The sequence below is a fragment of the Schistocerca gregaria genome, chromosome 3, assembly GCF_023897955.1.
Source record: "Schistocerca gregaria isolate iqSchGreg1 chromosome 3, iqSchGreg1.2, whole genome shotgun sequence".
Classification (NCBI taxonomy): Eukaryota; Metazoa; Arthropoda; class Insecta; order Orthoptera; family Acrididae; genus Schistocerca; species Schistocerca gregaria.
The window spans coordinates 425,071,992-425,090,128 of record NC_064922.1 but is presented as its reverse complement, the minus strand read 5'-3'; the positions used below and the strand labels follow the sequence as shown (position 1 = coordinate 425,090,128).

The 18,137-nt window shown below is 41.0% G+C and overlaps 1 long non-coding RNA gene across 1 annotated transcript in view; it reads right to left on the bottom strand.

Annotated features, from left to right (window-relative positions):
* Positions 1 to 15,744, bottom strand: part of LOC126354770 (uncharacterized) — a 202,700-nt gene extending 186,956 nt beyond the window's left edge. Inside the window, exon 1 of the long non-coding RNA XR_007565380.1 lies at positions 15,567 to 15,744. This is a non-coding gene — a long non-coding RNA (uncharacterized LOC126354770). The remainder of the gene's footprint in view (positions 1 to 15,566) is intronic.
* Between the last annotated feature and the right edge of the window lie 2,393 nt (positions 15,745 to 18,137).

Sequence of the window (18,137 nt, the reverse complement as noted above, 5' to 3'; positions counted from 1 at the left end):
TCTGCATTTGTGTTCACGCATGCATTCCTCGCGGTGTTTCCATACTTTGACCAGCTCCTGTAGATCTGCTATAAAAATAATAATGTCAAATCGCACAGGGAAGGCTAATTCTTATCCCTGCATTGGGTTATGAAGAATCGCCAGCTCCTGCAGCATATGCGTGAATACTATTGAGGCGGAAGCAAGCTACAAAAGTATTTCCTGGATCTATCGAATCTGTATGTATGCATAAAGATGTGGAAGAAGTGAAACGGAGCAAGAGAAGAGACGCAAAGCGTGACCTTCAAGAAACATATCTCTGAATAGTGGTGACAAAATTGAATTATAACTGTATTGTTTCACTGATTACGTTGAAAGGGAAACAGTAGTTGAAGGGAGTGAGGCAGAGGAGTACCAGCTCTCTCTCTACCCCCTCCCCATCCCATGTTATTCAGTATGTACTATGAGCAAACGGCAAGACTGTCAAGCAGAAATTTGGAAAGGAAATTAAACTTCAGGGAGAAGAAATAAAAACATTGTGATTTGCCGATGATCTTGTAATTCTGTCAGATATGGCAAAATATTTCGCATATTATTTTAACGGAACTGATAGTGTCTCGGAAAGAGGTTATAAGACGCAACATCAAGAAAGGTGAAACGAAGGTAATTGAACGTAGTCGAATTAAATCAGGTGATACTGAGCTAATTAATATTAGGAAATAAGACACTACAGGTTGTTGGACAGCAGAATAATTGATGATGGCAGAATTAGAAGACTGACGTAGCAAGAAACATATTTCTGAACAACAGAAATTCATTAAGATGGAATACAAATTTTGGCGTTAGGAAATCTTTTCTGAAGGCATTCGTCTGGAGTATAGCTTTGTAGAGATGTCAAACGTGGAAGGTAACTAGTAGAGACAAGAGACTAGAAGCTTATGAAACGTGATTTCACAGAACAAAGCTGACGATTTGAGTAGTAGATTGAGTAGCTAATGGAAATGGAAAAGGAGTAGCCTAACAACACAACTTTTTTAAAAGAAGGGACACGTTTATAGGACATACCCTGAGGCATTAGGGATTGGTTTTTGGTAATGGAGGGAACTGAAAGGGGTGAGGGGGCATAGTTCGAATGCAGCATACAGGCTCAAGTGGAAGAAACACGTAGAAAATGTTGTGGGGAAGGCTAACCAACGACTGCGTTTTATTGGCAGGACACTTAGAAAATGTAACAGACCTACTAAGGAGACTGCTTACACTACGCTTGTCCAACCTCTTTTAGAATACTGCTGCGCAGTGTAGGATCCTTACCAGACAGGACTGACGCAGTACATCGACAAAGTTCAAAGAAGGGCAGCACTTTTTGTATTATCGCAAAATATGGGAGAGAGTGTCGCAGAAACGGTACAGGATTTGGGCTGGACATCATTAAAAGAAAGGCGTTTTTCGTTGCTGCGGAATCTCCTCACTAAATACCAATCACCAACTTTCTCCTCCGAATGCGAAAATATTTTATTGACACGGACCTACATATGGAGGGACGATCACCACGGTAAAATAAGGGAAATCAGAACTCGTACGGGAAGATACAGGTGTTCGTTCTTTCCGCGCGCTGTACTACAGAAGAATGCTGAAGATTAGATGGGTAGATCACATAACTAATGAGGAAGTATTGAATAGAATTTGGGAGAAGAGGAGTTTGTGGCACAACTTGACTAGAAGAAGGGATCGGTTGGTAGGACGTGTACTGAGGCATCAGGGGATCACAAATTTAGCATTGGAGGGCAGTGTGGAGGATAAATCGTAGAGGGAGACCAAGAGATGAATGCACTAAGCTGATTCACAAGGATGTAGGTTGCAGTAAGTACTAGGAGATGAAGAAGCTTGCACAGGATAGAGTAGCATGCAGAGCTGCATCAAACCAGTCTCAGGACTGAAGACCACAACAACTACATTAAAATTAATGAACATTTGAATTGCATCGACGTCATCATTGCGAATTCCGGACTTAAAATAGGTAATTAATGACAGTAATTACTAATATAGTCGGAAATGCGGTGTGTTCGTTCATCAGAATATAATGGTCACTGCACAGGATACGGAGGCATGATGTATAGGCAACGTTTTCTAGAAACACCTTCCGTGAAGGAACGCTAGTGGTGGTGCGAGCAGCGTTGGCGGCCTTGGTGCGGTCGGTCTTGCGGGATGTAATGCGGGTATTTAGCGGAGGCTGACGTCTCGCTCGTTAGCTGGCAGTCTCGCCACTCTATTGATCGTGTGCAGCATGGCGGAGAGGCCGCGCCCGCCCCACACAGCACACACGCACCAGCCTCAGCTGACAAAACGAATCTCTGCTAGCTCCAAGAAATCACCGGTGCTGCAGGGCTGCCAGATACATTTACTTGTCTGTAGTCCCATTTTCTCCTTTCCAAAAACAACACGGCGACATCGCGGCTCATTTAATTCAAAATACATATAGAACTGTGTTCGACTTTGGAGATAAAGACTCACAAGCGAACATCTATTACCGGTCACATTGTCGTCTTTTTTTTATTGTAGCACCCTGGTTTTCCTCTCAGTGCGTTTGGGGTAGTGGGAAGTTCCGAGTAACGTCCCTGGACCTCCCCTTAGCGCCAGGACTATACGTGGATCGCTCATACTCGTGAGAAGAATTGTGAAACATTCAGGAAGGCGAAAAAGTTCTTTGTCCGCAGTTCGCGTCCGCATCGTAGATATTACGTGAAAAAATCGAGATAAAGTCGTAATAAGTCTCTGGTAATCCATCGAGGACAGCGGGGCAACAACTACACATGAAGTACTTAAATAATGATAATTGACCCCAACAGCTGTATTGTAATGCAGCGTCGTTTATTCAAAACGCGCTACCAGTTTCGACGCCGAAAATCGTGTCATCTTCAGGCCATCAACGTACGAACCACAAAGGCAAATACCAACGGAGCTGTCGTCTGACCATTGGTGGGCTTGTTACTGGTGCGAAGGTACTGAATCGATTTGTTTTTGGCCCCAGTGCACTCGACTTGTACTGGTTGCACGTTATGTCGTAGCATGCTTAATAAGCTGTACTGCTTCCATTGTGGTTTTTACGTTGATGGCAGATTAGGCTTGGGGCTTGAGGATAAGGCTTTTTGGTATCGAAACTGGTAGCATGTTTTGAATAAATGACTTTGGATTACAATACCACTGTTTGTTCCACTTATCATTATTCAGGTACTTAGTCAGTACAATCTTGAAACAGAGAGGTGTAATGGTAAGACAAAAGATAAACCACAAGTCTGGATTGCCGCTGGCCATTGTATGCCGGATGGGGAAGCTACGTCTAATCGCTTTGCGCCGTTTTTTCATTTCCTTTTCGATACTGCTGTAGCTTTCGCATTCGCTCGGCATTGAGTTGTTTTAAGCTTTCTGGATTCCCTTCGATGCGGGATTTCATCTGATTTGCGTTTTCTATAATTCGGGGGTATTTTCGAATCATATCAGACAGTATCTTTCATTTCTTATGATTTTCAATTTAGTGCCGATCTTTACTTACATTCCAACGAATATTTTTGTTATCTAGCTTTAGGTCCTAGTACTGCTACGCAAGCTACACCTGAATCCATGTCCTAGCTAGCCGCTGCACTAATTTATACCTTAACACAAATCTAATTTGTAACAATGACACGTATGTGCCTAACTTGGACGATGATGTGACAGGCAAAACAAATACAGTGTGACAGACACACAAAAATGATCTATCCGTTGTGAGCTCAACCACCGCTTACTGGTTGTTAGTCACTTGGCCATATTACCACCCGGCGGCATCCTATGTCGCCGTAGGCAGTTGTAACAATGCTTTGGTTCTCTGTCTGTCTGTCTGTCTGTCTCTGTGTGTGTGTGTGTGTGTGTGTGTGTGTGTGTGTGTGTGTGTGTGCGTGTGCGTGTGTAACAAGAGACTGTGCTACTTAGCTGCGTCTTCAGTTTGAAATCCCTGAGCAGGACAAGAGTCAGCTACGGAGACTTTTAGGTGGGACATTGAATAAGGACTGGGAGCCGACCAGTCCACAACTAAATTAGAGGGATGTTCCACCAGCCGACTGGCTGGCTGTCTACACGCCACGCATGAACCAGTTACTGTCATACAGGGCGTGTCCATAGTGTGGTTACGTAATACAAAAAAATTCTCTTTTCTAATTTTTATACTCTGAATATAATGTCCTCTCTTTTCAGTGATGGAAATTTGATCATTTTTTTGTAACTTGTGGATTATATTAGCAGGTAAATCATCACGGTTACACAGTAAACGGAAATTTCTGTCCTACAAGCAACGAGTCTACTTTCCATGTGCGGCATTCTTCAGGATACCATTTGTGCAAGATCGTATGACACCTACAGTTACTCGTAGCATTTGCCTTCATTTCAACAATAACTCAACATTTTTCCTAGGTAGTCGACTTTACCGGTCGCTGAAAATATGTCCGGAGAAAATATGAATTAATTTGCTAATCAGTTAGAACCCAGGACGGCTGTACAGGGTGTAAATTTTTGTTCACAATTACGGAATTAGGTAGTAATTTATCATGCCTCCCAAGACTGCCAGCATTTATGCCACAAGTATCGCAAAATTTCAGAACACGTTGGCATACGTTTCGAGTCATACTTCGAGAGGGTCGTGAAAGTAATAACACCTTTCTCAAGTGTTTACCGACGGAAGGAACCCTAAATTCACCAACAATACCGCCGTTAACATGCCCGTCATTAAATGCTGTTGTTGTTGTGGTCTTCAGTACAAAGATTGGTTTAATGCAGCTCTCCATGTTACTCCATAACGTGCAAACCTTTTCATCTCCGAATAACTGCTACAACCTACATACTTTTGAAACTGCTTACTGTATCATCTCTTGATATCTTCCTCTACAATTTTTAATCCCCCCCCCCCCCCCGACACACACACTCCAGTACTAAATCGGTGGTCCCTCGATGTCTCAGAATGTGTGCTATCAACCGATCCCTTCTTTAGGTCATGTTGTATCACAAATTCATTTCCTCGCCAATCCTGTTCAATATCTCCTCAGAGAAACACCAAAATGTTTCAACCAAGAAGAAGTAACAAAATACAGCAATGGTGAATGGCTAGAGGACTTCCTGCCAACAGTAATGATTCAGAACCAATGAACGAGGAACTAAGAAATGCAGTTAGCATAGGATAATCAGCCTCATTTATGTCCAGGAAAAGTGGTGTTAAGAATCATTAATAGAAGGCTACGAAAGGTAATGGAGGAGAATTCTGCGGAAAATCAATTTGCTTTTTGACGGAATACAGGCACAAGAAATGCAATACGCCTCTTGCTAAGTTTTGGAGAGAGGTTTATTGTGTTTTATATACTTGGACTACACCATTTGGAAATGTGGCCAGGGATAAACTTGAAACTATAATGAGGGAAAAAGGTTGGACGGGAAAACCAAATAACTTATAAACTGATTATATTTAAATCATATTAAACCAGGAAGTATCAATGAAAAAGAGAAGAGAAAGAACCGACCTGATAGAACTAAGGAAAAGGTGTATGAAAAGGTTAGGAGATTAGAGAGCAGCCTTTTCTATCAGTACATAGAAAATATGATTGACACTATCCACTGCATGATAAGGAGTTAAAAATCAGGGAAAGAAGAGTATGGTGTTGGACGTTTGGAGACGACATGATCTTTCTAGTGACAGATGAAATGAGCACAGGAGGAGGTAAAGGAAAGACTTATGGAATGAAGATAAATACAAAGAAAACAGAAGTAATGGTATTAGGAAGAAATGTAAAGATAAAGATAATGCTGAATGGAGAAAAACTAGAACATTTGCAGAGCTTTAAATATCTAGAAAGCGGGAGAGAAACTGTCTAGAGGTCTAGCACAGAAATTAATAACAGAGTAGCAATGGCGAAAGAGGCATTTTATAAGCAATGGAAAATTTTCTGCAACAGTGATGACAAAAATATAAAGAAAAGGCTACTAAATGTTTCGTATGGAGTGTCCTCCGGGAATGTTGCTGAAACGTGGACACTCAGGTAGAACGAGGGAACAAGACTCGATACTTCGGAAATGTGGACACGGCAGAGAAAGGAGAGAATAATTTGGATGAGTAGAGTGAAAAATGAAGAGGTATTGAGAAGACTGGGAGTGCAAAGTCAATTACAAGTTGTAAGTAAAAAAAGGAAACGACACTAGATTGTATATATATTAAGAAAGAAGAGCTTATAAAAACCGTCTTAGAAGGATATGTTGAAGGAAAGAGGACGCAAGGGAGGAATTTATTTCAGTGCCTGGGAGATGTGAAGAACGGCAGTACATACGACAACATTAAGAAGAAAACAACGGATCGCAGTAATGGAGACGCAAAAGACCTACTAATATAGCAGAAAACGACGTCGACGTCGTCGTCGTCGTCGTCGTCGTTGTTGATGATGATGATGATGATGATGATGATGATGATGATGATGATGATGATGATGATGATGATGATGGCCTCTTCAGGAGTTACCATCTAATCTTCAGCATTCTTCTGTAGCTCCGCATTCCGAAAGGTTCTGTTCTCTTCTTGCTAAACTATTTATCGTCCACGTTTCCATATCGCTATACTCCAGACAAACACCTTCAGAAACGACTTATTAACACTTAAATCTACGTTCGATATCAACAAATCTCTTTTCTTCAGAACCTCTTTTCTTGCCATTGCCAATCTACGTTTTATATCCCCTCTATTTCGTCCATCATCAGTTAATTTACTCAAGTTAAAATGAACAGTCAAGATTTCAATAAAATTTATTTATTTACTGGTTTCGGCTTAAGTAAAAGCCATATTGTTGCAATCAGGACTGTTAATTTAACTTAAATAAGCATCGGGTCACTGCTCTCAGTAGACTATATTGTCTAAATTTATGGGATTTATTTTACTACCCAAATAGCAAAGCTCAATTGTCACCTTTGTGTCTTGGTTTCTAATCTATTTCCTTGAGCATCGCGTGATTGAATTCTGTTACTTTCCGTTACCCTTGTTTTGCCTTTGTTGATGTTCATCTTATATTCCTTTTTCAATGCACTGTCCTATCCGTTCAACTGCTCTTCCAAGTCCTTTGCTGTATCTGAAACGATTACAATGTCATCGTAAAAATTCAAGATTTTTATTCTCCTTGAACTTTAATTGCTTCCCAAAATTTTTCTTTGGTTTGTTTTACTGCTTGCTCAATTTACAGATTGAACAACTTAGGGAATAGGGTACAACCTTGACTCTCTCCCTTCTCAACCACTGCATCCATCTCATGTCCCTCTACTCTTAGAACTGTCGACTGGTTTCTGTACAAGTTGAACATAACCTTGTGCCCCTATGTTTTTCCCCTGCTGCCGTCAGAATTTCAAGAAGTGTATTCCAGTTAATATTGCCAAAACTTTTTCTAAATCTGCTCATGCTATAAACGTAGGTTTTTCCATTCTTTAACCTATCTTCAAAGAGAAGTCATAGGGTTAATATTGCTTTGCGTGTTTCTAAGTTTCTCCGGAATCCAAAATAACCTTCCCCCACGTTGGTTTCCACAGTTTCTCTGTTCTTTTGGAAATAATTGGTGTTACTATTTTGCAACTATGACTTAAACTGGTAGTCAGGTAATATCTACAGCTGTCAGTATCTACTTGTCCAATAATATGTATGTAGAAATGCCGCATTCTCCTACGAGCTCCTCGTATTGAACACGTTACATAGAAGTGTGTGGCAACTTTTTTCATGGTCGGTGTAGCTGATACTCTGAAACTGGATTGACTTATGATCACATACGACAAGCGCAAGTATGTGGCAATATGTGCAGTAAAATGTGTGTAAGCTTACTGCGTGGGATTGTCTGAATATGACAGTAAGGGCTACTGCTAACGTCCAGCCATAAGAGTCAAATGCATCACCTCAGTGTACCTCGAAACCCTAACTATATGCGGTAGCGTTCTCGCTTCCCACGCCCGGGTTCCCGGATTCGATTCCCGGCGGGGTCAGGGATTTTCTCTGCCTCGTGATGGCTGGGTGTTATGTGATGTCCTTAGGTTAGTTAGGTTTAAGTAGTTCTAAGTTCAAGGGGACTGATGACCATAGATGTTAAGTCCCATAGTGCTCAGAGCCATTTGAACCTTAACTATAAATGTAATCATTTCTGTTACTCTTAGTACTAAAAATATAGCTGCAAACAAATGAACTTACAAAATGTATTTTTTCATGAAAGGTTTTCTGAACGCATGTGATAGTTTGATAATTACCTAAGCAACATGACTAGGGCAATAATCTAGTCTTTGTGTATATATGATCCATTAAATATCAGTAGTAGAGGGGACATTAACAATAATCTTAGTATTGTTTGTTAAAACTGCATAAGGTAAATATCAGGATGGTTTTGTTGAAAGAGGCGTGGCCGATTCCCCTCCCAATCCTTCCCTAACCCTTCTCCAGTGAGCTCGTGGGAAAGGGGACGATAAACCATACTCTTCCTTTCCAGTTCGAACCACAGAACACCTGAGACGTATTCCACTGTAGTGATGTTGGAGTTGCCCGAACTCACAAGTAACCACGTAATTAGAAGACTGCGGGTACTTTCCAACGCAGGACTGTCGATATCGGACGTGTTAATCAACACACAATCTGTGCTACATTTACGTTAAGCTTTGTTTTAATCAAGACACTACACCTCCTCCTCGTCTTGTTACAGAAAACGACAGCAATGACCATGGGGACTAGGGAGTGGGTAGGATCTGCCAAGGTCTTACCAATGGAACTGCTTGTTTTTTGCAGAATTGATGAAGACGTCTAACTAGAATACATTTGAGGAACTGTAAGTGTTTTCCCGATGATTGCTATGTTGGGAAGAGAGACACTGTAAATCTCAATATGGCCACATGATCACATGGGCAATGGAGTCTGGAATAAGTTGTCGTGGTAGGCTTTGGATGACAGTTTGTGACATTCTACAAGAACGAAGCGTCTTCTCATACGCGTTTCTCGAAATCTCCTCCAAGTCGTCAGAGATCGCATGAGAGACTATCAGCAGCCGTTACAATAAAAAAATTAATAGACTTACATGTTACTTAGTTTCTGCGGAAGCGCCAGATTAGTTCTTTCTGAAGGACACGCCATTTCCACAGTGCTAGTTTTCTGTTAAAACCACCGTTTTTTCGCTTGACGTGACAAACGTGATTCCTTTCATAGTTATGAAGCCTACACAATAAGTCTGCACTAGTCATATGTTGATTGATTTCGAATAAATTTAGGTTCTTCTGTGGTTGTTTATATTTGCATTGCAAAAACATGTAGTCGAAACCAAACCAACAACGTTTTAACACTCGTTCATGGATGCAGGTGTCTTATGGTCTTCCTTTGTTAACTCCTAAGACGAGCCTGTGGTGTTTTTGAAAGTATGATGTTACTCACTTTCAAAATTCAAAGCACTTACTTTACTCTGCTTAACACGACAGCCCTAAATGATTTTCTGAGTGTAATCCTTCATCTGAAAATAGTCTTGACGCCATTACTTTTCTGTTTAAGATGTGGTAGGAACTTGAAATTAATTGGCATGGAACTAAAGGAACTATTGAAATCGACTGAAAATACAAAAATATAGAGAAAAAACAAGACGCACATCGATGTAGGGACTTCTAAAATGAGAAAAAGTCAAATTTTAAGATGTATTCGTAGAACGGAATAAGTTCGTACCAAAAACGGCACAAGTGCTTCTAACATTATAAAGCTAAAGGGAAAGACAAATCGCTGCTCTCTTCAACTTGGAAGAAGAAGCCTAAAATAAAAAGATATAGCAAACCAATGTGACGACCAGGCTAACCATTTAACCAATTTAGTAAGCTCAGTTAGTTATCGTGCAAGTAGTTAAGCGTGAAAATCCTGCAGAATATATTGCATATGGAAAGGCTTAAGTTGAACGGCGCCTTTCATGTTATTACTATTATCATATTACAATTATATACAAGCTACGGACATTACTAAACAATGGTGGAGGCACTCGAAGTAAAGCTAAATATGTTGTTTCTTTTTGTTCTCGTATCAAATCCTGACAATAATTACTGTAATGTGACTCAGGTACTGCGGTGTTGCTTGAAATGATATTCGACAAATGTCATAACAATTAACACAATAATTCACTACTTTCCTGTAAAGTCTCAACTACGAAGCTGTATTTTCTGTCATCGCTATTAGCTAAAATTCACTGACGGAAATGCAATCGTACCGCAACGTTTCAAATACTTGTTGGCGAATGTTGTTTCGCGCACGAGAAATAATAAAAGTCGTAATTGCTGTACGTAGTATTCTTAACGTATTTTACAGAAAAAATGACCAATTTGAAAAATTCCGTGCAACAGTTGCAAAAACGTTGTTGAATTGGACATTTGTAACTTGTTAACACGGTAGCAAAGTGACACTGTCTTAAATGATTTTGGAAAAAGATGACACGAAGATATTGACCACAAATGACTTAAAATATAACTATATATTCATAAATAAAATCGCAAATTTGTCTACATTGTACAGTATTGATTTGTGTACTTAACCGGGGTTCGGCATGCAGTACTATCATCAGGTTATACATTGTTTAACCAGTTTATTTATAACAGCGAAGTTCGGCGCTTTCTTACGTCGCTAATAATAATATTAAAATTAATTTATTATTAACGGAATGCTATGAAATTAAACCAGAGCAATCAATTGTTTTCATTTCTTTGCAGGTAAGCTTTTTGAATGGACGTAAAAGTTGCTGCGCCATCGACTGGTGAGTACAAAGTTTTAAATCAACTACAGCATGTTTTAAAACTTCTGGTCGTTGTAGCTACTGAGTACTAACGGCGGCTTTGTGGGTTTCATTGATGCTACGCACTCTGCATTCATTGATATGAAACGAAATTTCATGCTACTGAGTTCTGTCGTACGTTAGTTCTTAAGAATTTCGGCAAAAAGAGATACACCGATGAGAGTTTCTGCCGTTACGATACTTCACTTGACAAGCGCAATTAAGCGGGATTACTTACCGATAAAAATGTCTAACACTCAAACGGAAGCAGCTAAATGGGATAAGACGGTTTCTGGCTATAGATGAGCAATTATGGCGGTTCCTGCCCACGGCAGATCATTTTCTGTCGTAATATTACACTTTATCAGAAGCTATACAGGGAAATTCAATATCTAATGTATATACCAAGTAACCTGAAATGTTAATTTCACTATAATTTCGCGAAATTGACTTTGGTGTACCTGAATTAAAAACTGAATACTCGTAATTGTTGTCTTCATCAGTGTAATTACAGCTTTAGAGAGGCAAAAGCCTGTACTGGTTCTTGTTTTAAGTTTTTCCTCTGTCACCCAACCAGCTGGTTGAGCAGTTGCCCAGTTCATGTGATGCCCGCATCGAGTGATTGTGTGTCTGTTTCTTTTATTTGTGAAAACTAGATCGCGTAAGTATTCAAATGGAAGAGAAGTTGTCAGCTGTAATTCTCTGGGGCATGATATTTAGAAATAGACGATAAATTTAAACTGTTTAGAAATAGCAAATGCCAATATTAAAAGTGAGAAACCAATAAAGACAATATTTTACGCAAAGCAACTAGTAACAGCAGCGAAGGAATTTGGAGGAACATTTCTAACTGAAGAAATGAGGCTATGAAGTCATTGTTTCTCAAAGGTTGGCGTTGATATTAAAAGTAATGTGCATTCATAAGAATCATCAAAATAAAATAATAAATGAGAATAGCACCAGAACAAACATAATAATTCCCTTTAATTCGGAACCCGGGTTCGATTCCCGGCGGGGTCAGGGATTTTCTCTGCCTCGTGATGACTGGGTGTTGTGTGCTGTCCTTAGGTTAGTTAGGTTTAAGTAGTTCTAAGTTCTAGGGGACTGATGACCATAGATGTTAAGTCCCATAGTGCTCAGAGCCATTTGAACCATTTGAATTTTTAATTCGGAATCGTAGATGTAAGAGGCTATGGAATGTAACACTGTACACTGAAACAGAGGCAACATTATTAAGCAAACATACCGACGGAGCTTATTCTCCTTGATATAAGAAAGACGTTTTTGATACTGCATCCGAACGCACGTCTATTTGATGTGAAGGCTATTTAAGAGGAACAATTAAAATGTGAGTTTTTGATGTGCTAGGAACAGCAATTCGTCATCCAGAGAATTCGCAACAGATACCTATGGATCATATTTTGAGTGTGAAGTAATGACTTGCCATGTCAGTCTTCTCTGAGACAAAGTACGGGAAGACAACGAGAGAGAATAGAATGTGCAAATAATGGCTTATCCTCATTATTGGTTTGTTTCTGCATAAATGTTTCTCCCGGCGATACCTTGAAATAAGTTATTCGTAATTGGTACGGAAAAGAAATCGCATCAAACATAAAAAGGGGCAGAGAGACATTTCTAAACCACGGAGGGGGAGAACAGAGGCAGCAAGAACAGTGTCAGCAATAGGAGACATCGTCTGCTGTGTTCCGGGAATCGGTTATATGTGTGCGAAAATACGTACAACTTAAGAGTTCCATCAACAATTTCAAGCCATGGCGTAATATCGTAACGACTTATTCTCGGACATAGTTTATATAACGACTACGTTCCGGAAAATGTTATTGCTACGTATGTTCTCTCCTCGTCTGAAGTTATCCAATGTACTTGTTCGAAATAGCTGAGAATTTTATGTGTAAAGTATTTGGGTGTGGTGTTCGATATAGATTCCACAGGTTGATCGTAAGGAATATATATTTGAATAACGTTAAAAAAAGTTAGAATTTAATATTAGTAAAGTTCATATGTACGTCATTTACTACTGTTTGTAACTTTTTGGGTGGAAGCAATTTCAGAAGTAAAAAATCGGCCCGTTAATTAGGAACAACAGCAACCATGAAGCTTTGGAATGACAGAAAGGAAATAACTGTCAACTGTGCCACATACACAGCAGAAGTTCGTTTATTCATTGAACGTGTTCAGTGAAAAATACTCTTACCAAACTAATTAATTAATTTTCTTATATTCTCTCTAATTATAATGCATTTTTTCAATGAGCTCGTTAAATGTATTTGCAGTAAACATGTGCTCTGCAACGTCATTCAGTAGAAATTAATAAAGTACTGTGAGTTATGAAACCCACTGCCTTTCCCATACTTCATAAATTTCGCGTATTTATTTTCTTAAGCATAACTTTGCACCATTTCGCTGCTTTTGTTGGACTTTTTAGCTTGCATCCGGAAGACAGTGCTATACAGGGTGCATTATAATTAATAGCGAAAACTGACAGAGGAGAAAATATAAAATACAGAACAAAAATCCTTCCAGTAAGCATGGGTCTGCGAACAAGTCATTTTAAAGATAATACAGATATGTGGTTACAAGATGCTACTAACAACGATATGAAATATTTATGTACAGCATATAATCTCGTGACGGGTGTTGGTACAACCGCCGCTATGTTTGTGTGCAATAATGATAACTTCAGCTGTATACACATTTTGCACGTATAAAATATTGTCCTGCTTAATCGAAAAGCTTAAATTTCAAATCCATTTCTACTAAGTTTCCATCTAATTGGGCTCAAATTTCACTCACAGTTCATGGTTGGGGAATGTGGTGGAAGGAAGATGGGGCACTTATACGTTTTTTTGTTGACGTTAGATCAAATATGACGTCGAGTATGGTCCAAGATGGATGGATGGAGCAGGACGTGCACCTCTGTCTCCAAGATCACTTGTCATCAATCATCTGGAATTTTCTGTCTGAGGCTATCTCAGGCGTGACGTTAACAGCACTTCTGTTAATACGGTTGAGGAACTGGAGCAGCAGATTGGACGGTTTTCTCAAGACTCAGGAGCTAAGGGCTACTTAAATTAAATCATAGCCCAATTATTGCGTGCATATGCGACGGCTACACATGGTATACCTTTAACAGTTACGAGTGGACAATAAACTGTAACATGCAACCTGCTGTAATATTGTATTTGTTTTTGCGGTAGGTCATGGGTAAAATATGAACTAATTAGACGGGAACTTTATCGAAAAGTGTGCGCTTCATGTGCATTTGAACTAACTAGGATAATGCTTCAACAGAAGTTAGTTACGGGTCGTTGTGGCGTATTCGCTGTTTCTGACAAACGGCTCTTTTGCGGACCGATGTTTACCGGAACGTTTCCGCTTGTGTCATCGCATGCTTTCATCTGCGTCAGTTTTCGATATTAATTATGACGCATCGTGTATGCTTCCAAGCGTCTGGGGCACGTCAGCGGTCGCAAGGACACGGTAAATGAGTTTGTCACGCGCAATGGAATGTTAAAGTGCTTTCCAAGTTACGTGACGTTACAGCATCAGGTCTTCGTCTTGCAGGCAGCATTACAATCATAAAACTGACGAAACTTGAGAACATACGTCTTGGTCGAGTCGGGAAGAAACAGCGCTGTCGAGAAACTTGCACTATTTCTATACAGCAGGTGCAAATATGGATATAACTTTCAATACAGTTATAAGCTTCTTCTCTGCAGAGGACTCCTTGAAGCAGGGGAACAGGTTTCGTGAAACTGATGTACTAAACGGATTCGAAATTACGTAGTGGCTGATAGTCCACAAAAATAGATGGCAGCGTAGCCTGAAACGAAGTGACAGTTCCTGTTGTTTTATCTGGTTTTAGAAACGCGATAGTTGGTTCAGATGGTTCAAATGGCTATTGGCACTATGGGACTTAACTTCTGTGGTCATCAGTCCCGTAGAACTTAGAACTACTTAAACCTAACTAACCTAAGGACATTGCACACATCCATGCCCGAGGCAGTATTCGAACTTGCGACAGTAGCGGTCGCGCGGTTCCAGACAAGCGCCTAGAACCACTCGGCCACTCCGGCCGGCGGGCTAGTTTTAGCGTTTTCGTATCAGTATACACGTTGCGGTAGTGTTCCTCGCTGCATATGTTTCCGCAAGCTTCCGAATACAGGACGTCCCATGTGGAATGGTCACTATTCAGGGATTTAAAAGGAATGATCATTCCAAACAACAAATCCTAGAAAACATGGGCCCTAAAATGCACACCTTAAGGACTACGAGCACTTCATCTTCGATACTGTGAAATAAATCTGTTTCACTGCAAACCCTTTTAAGAGATATTAGTATGGAGCAAAACAAGAAATAATATCCAATAAAGATGGCTCTAAAGTGCATACCTTAAGAGCTAAGAGCAATTGTGCAGTAGAAGGTATGTGTTCGACAGTCGCGGAAATGAACAAGTGTGCACAGCCCTTAAGGTATGCACTTTGAAGCCCATTTTTATTGGGCTTCTTTTTCTTATTTTGGTCCATAGTACCACATCCCAAAACGCGGAAAGCAAAAAATTTGCATTAGGAAGTGCTCATAGCACTTTCGGTATGCAGTTCAGAGCGCTTGTTATACGGACTGAATATCGACCATTCCTGCAGGGACAGCACGCATGTCTGGAAAAGCAGTACAACATTGTTCCGGCTGTACAGCGAAGCACGTGGTTTTGTCAAATGAAAGTGAGGAAACTGCAGAAGATGGACTCACCGCGGGTTTGGGGCCAGCCGTCGGTCAGAGGTCAGAGCGGAGAGCTGCGAGAATCGTTGACGTACCTGCCGCGCCGGCCGGCGGGTTCCCATGAGCTGAGCCCCTGGCCGGCGCAGCCCGTCTCGTGCAGAACCTGTCGCAGGGAGGAGGCGAGCTCTGCAGTCGGACACAAAGCGCCGCAGCCCGCTGCAAATGGGAAGGAATAAACGGCGAGCCGCGTGCACAACCTGTCGCCTGCACGGGCCGCTCGCTGCCTCACCTGCCCCGGCGGGCTTCAGTCTCCTCTCTGGACCAGAAGTGGCTACAGTCTTGGCTACCGGGCTAAATGGTGAGAAGTGTAGTGCGCAAATGGCCCTAGGTTTCTGTATCTCTGTTTTACGTTAAAATTGAAATGTACGAGTATTTGGAATAGTTATAGCACAACTCATCGATTTCTCAGAATATCTAGATTCGAATATACAGACTGGCTGAAGCTGAAAGACAATTGTTCGTAATCTGATTACCGCATGATTTGAAGTCCTATTTATTCAGATCGGGTGTTACTGATGTTTCAAAGCCCTTGCTCGCTAACAGAACGAATACGAAATCACAGTGCCTGTGTTTTTAAGAAGAACGATGCTTCGTACATGTTTGCATGTCCAAACAAACATTACGTCGCCCTTCTCAACAACACAGCACTCCAGTATTTTATTTATCCACCGATACAAAGTGGCGACTTTCAATAAAAATGTCCTACCCCGTAAGGGAATTACACAATATGTATACCAATACAGGTTGTGGTGCAGGAACGACGACGTGTGGAAGTTTGTATCTGGCTGTAGGTCGTGCACGGGTTGTCAAAGCGATTAAGGCGACCGCTCGCGTAAAGCGGGAAATCCGGGTTCGAGTCCCGGTCTGGCACCAGTTTTCATTGTCGTCCTTCGCTTATACAACTGATGGTTGTTCGTATTCGCAGCTGCCAATACATTTCCTGTAGCTCGAATACGATTTATGTTTCTTACAAGCTCGTGTTTCCTGTACTAGGATCCATTCCTTCCTGTACGGCCACAAAAGCGCACGTACTGGTGACAGAAGTGGAGAGCCTCAAAGACGTTATCTCAACTTTGGTCGTGCTGGCCAAAGTACAGTGTGTCTCAAAACATACAGTACAACTTCAATGTGATAGCTGCCAAATTTATTAAGATATTCGTACCACATTTGGCTTAGGAGACACTATCTCACGAAGTTGTTATACCATTAAGCCAATTGCCGCATGTGGGTCTTTGGTGACAAACATAACATCTAATCTGTATTCAACCTCTATCCACACTCGGCGCAACGTATCTACACAAATGTGGCAATGGCAGCAACGATTCGGTTCTTTAAATCATTGGTGTGGCTGACAGGTGCTTGGTAGACTCTGTTCTTATGTACCTCTACTGAAGTCTATGTCAAGCGAACTAGGTGGCCAGAGAACTGGACCATCACAGCCAGTCCAGCAATTTGGCAACACCTGGTCGAGGACATGTCGAACAGTTTGAGCCCAATGTGACGCTGCACCATCTTTTTGGAAAACGACTTTGTAAAACTTTGAACATAGCTGCTAAGGTTCAGTGACCGTGTCAGAACTATATTAGAACAAATAAGTCCTCGGTCACAAATATTAAGTTAAAATTGACCAGGTTTCGACGCTACTATGAGCGTCGTCTCCAGAATTAATCTACCTGTTCCAAAACATATTAGGTATATAAGACCGCTAACTGTTCTAAACCATAATAATACAGTTAGTTTAATTCTGAAGACGACGCTCATAGTAGCGTCGAAACCTGGTCAATTTTGACTTAATATTTGTGACCGAGGGCTTATTTGTTCTTATATGAAACGACTTTGACTTGGCAGTCAGCCGGTTGTGGTAACGAAGCCGGCCGTTGTGGCCGAGCGGTTCTAGGCGCTTAATTCTGGAGCCACGCGACCGCTAGGTCGCAGGTTCGAATTCTGCCTCGGGCATGGATGTGTGTCATGTCCTTAGGTTAGTTAGGTTTAAGTAGTTTTAATTTCTAGGGGACTGATGACCCATAGTGTTCGGAGCGATTTGAACCATTTGGTAACGCAAACAGCTCCGAAAATAGCTCTGCGGTGAACGTTGAAAAGCCAACCGTTTCCCTTTTGTGTCGGCTTCACTTGTTCCAGGTCGTCCAGAATAGTGTTTCACATCATCGTTTCCTGTCTGCATAAACTTCCTGTATCATTAGCGTTTCGACGTCGTCCGCGAGGGTGGTTCCTTTGCCATACCGTGTTTACAAGTTCCTGCGAACCTGTGTGTCCAATTTACTCGGAAGAAACCATTTCACACACTGATCCTTCTCTTGATCCGTTATCATTATGTTCCACTCACGACCACCTGGAACACAAACAAACAAAACTTCGTGAGTTTGTCTGTCACATAAACCAACCGTTGTGTGAATGTCGTACATAGTTTGGGTTCTATTGCTAAGTTGTTGTGTTCTTTTGAGATACCCTTTATAAAGACTACTAATATTGAGGTATTTGTTTCCTGCTGGTAGGAGAGACATCGTTGTTTGGGTTCATTTC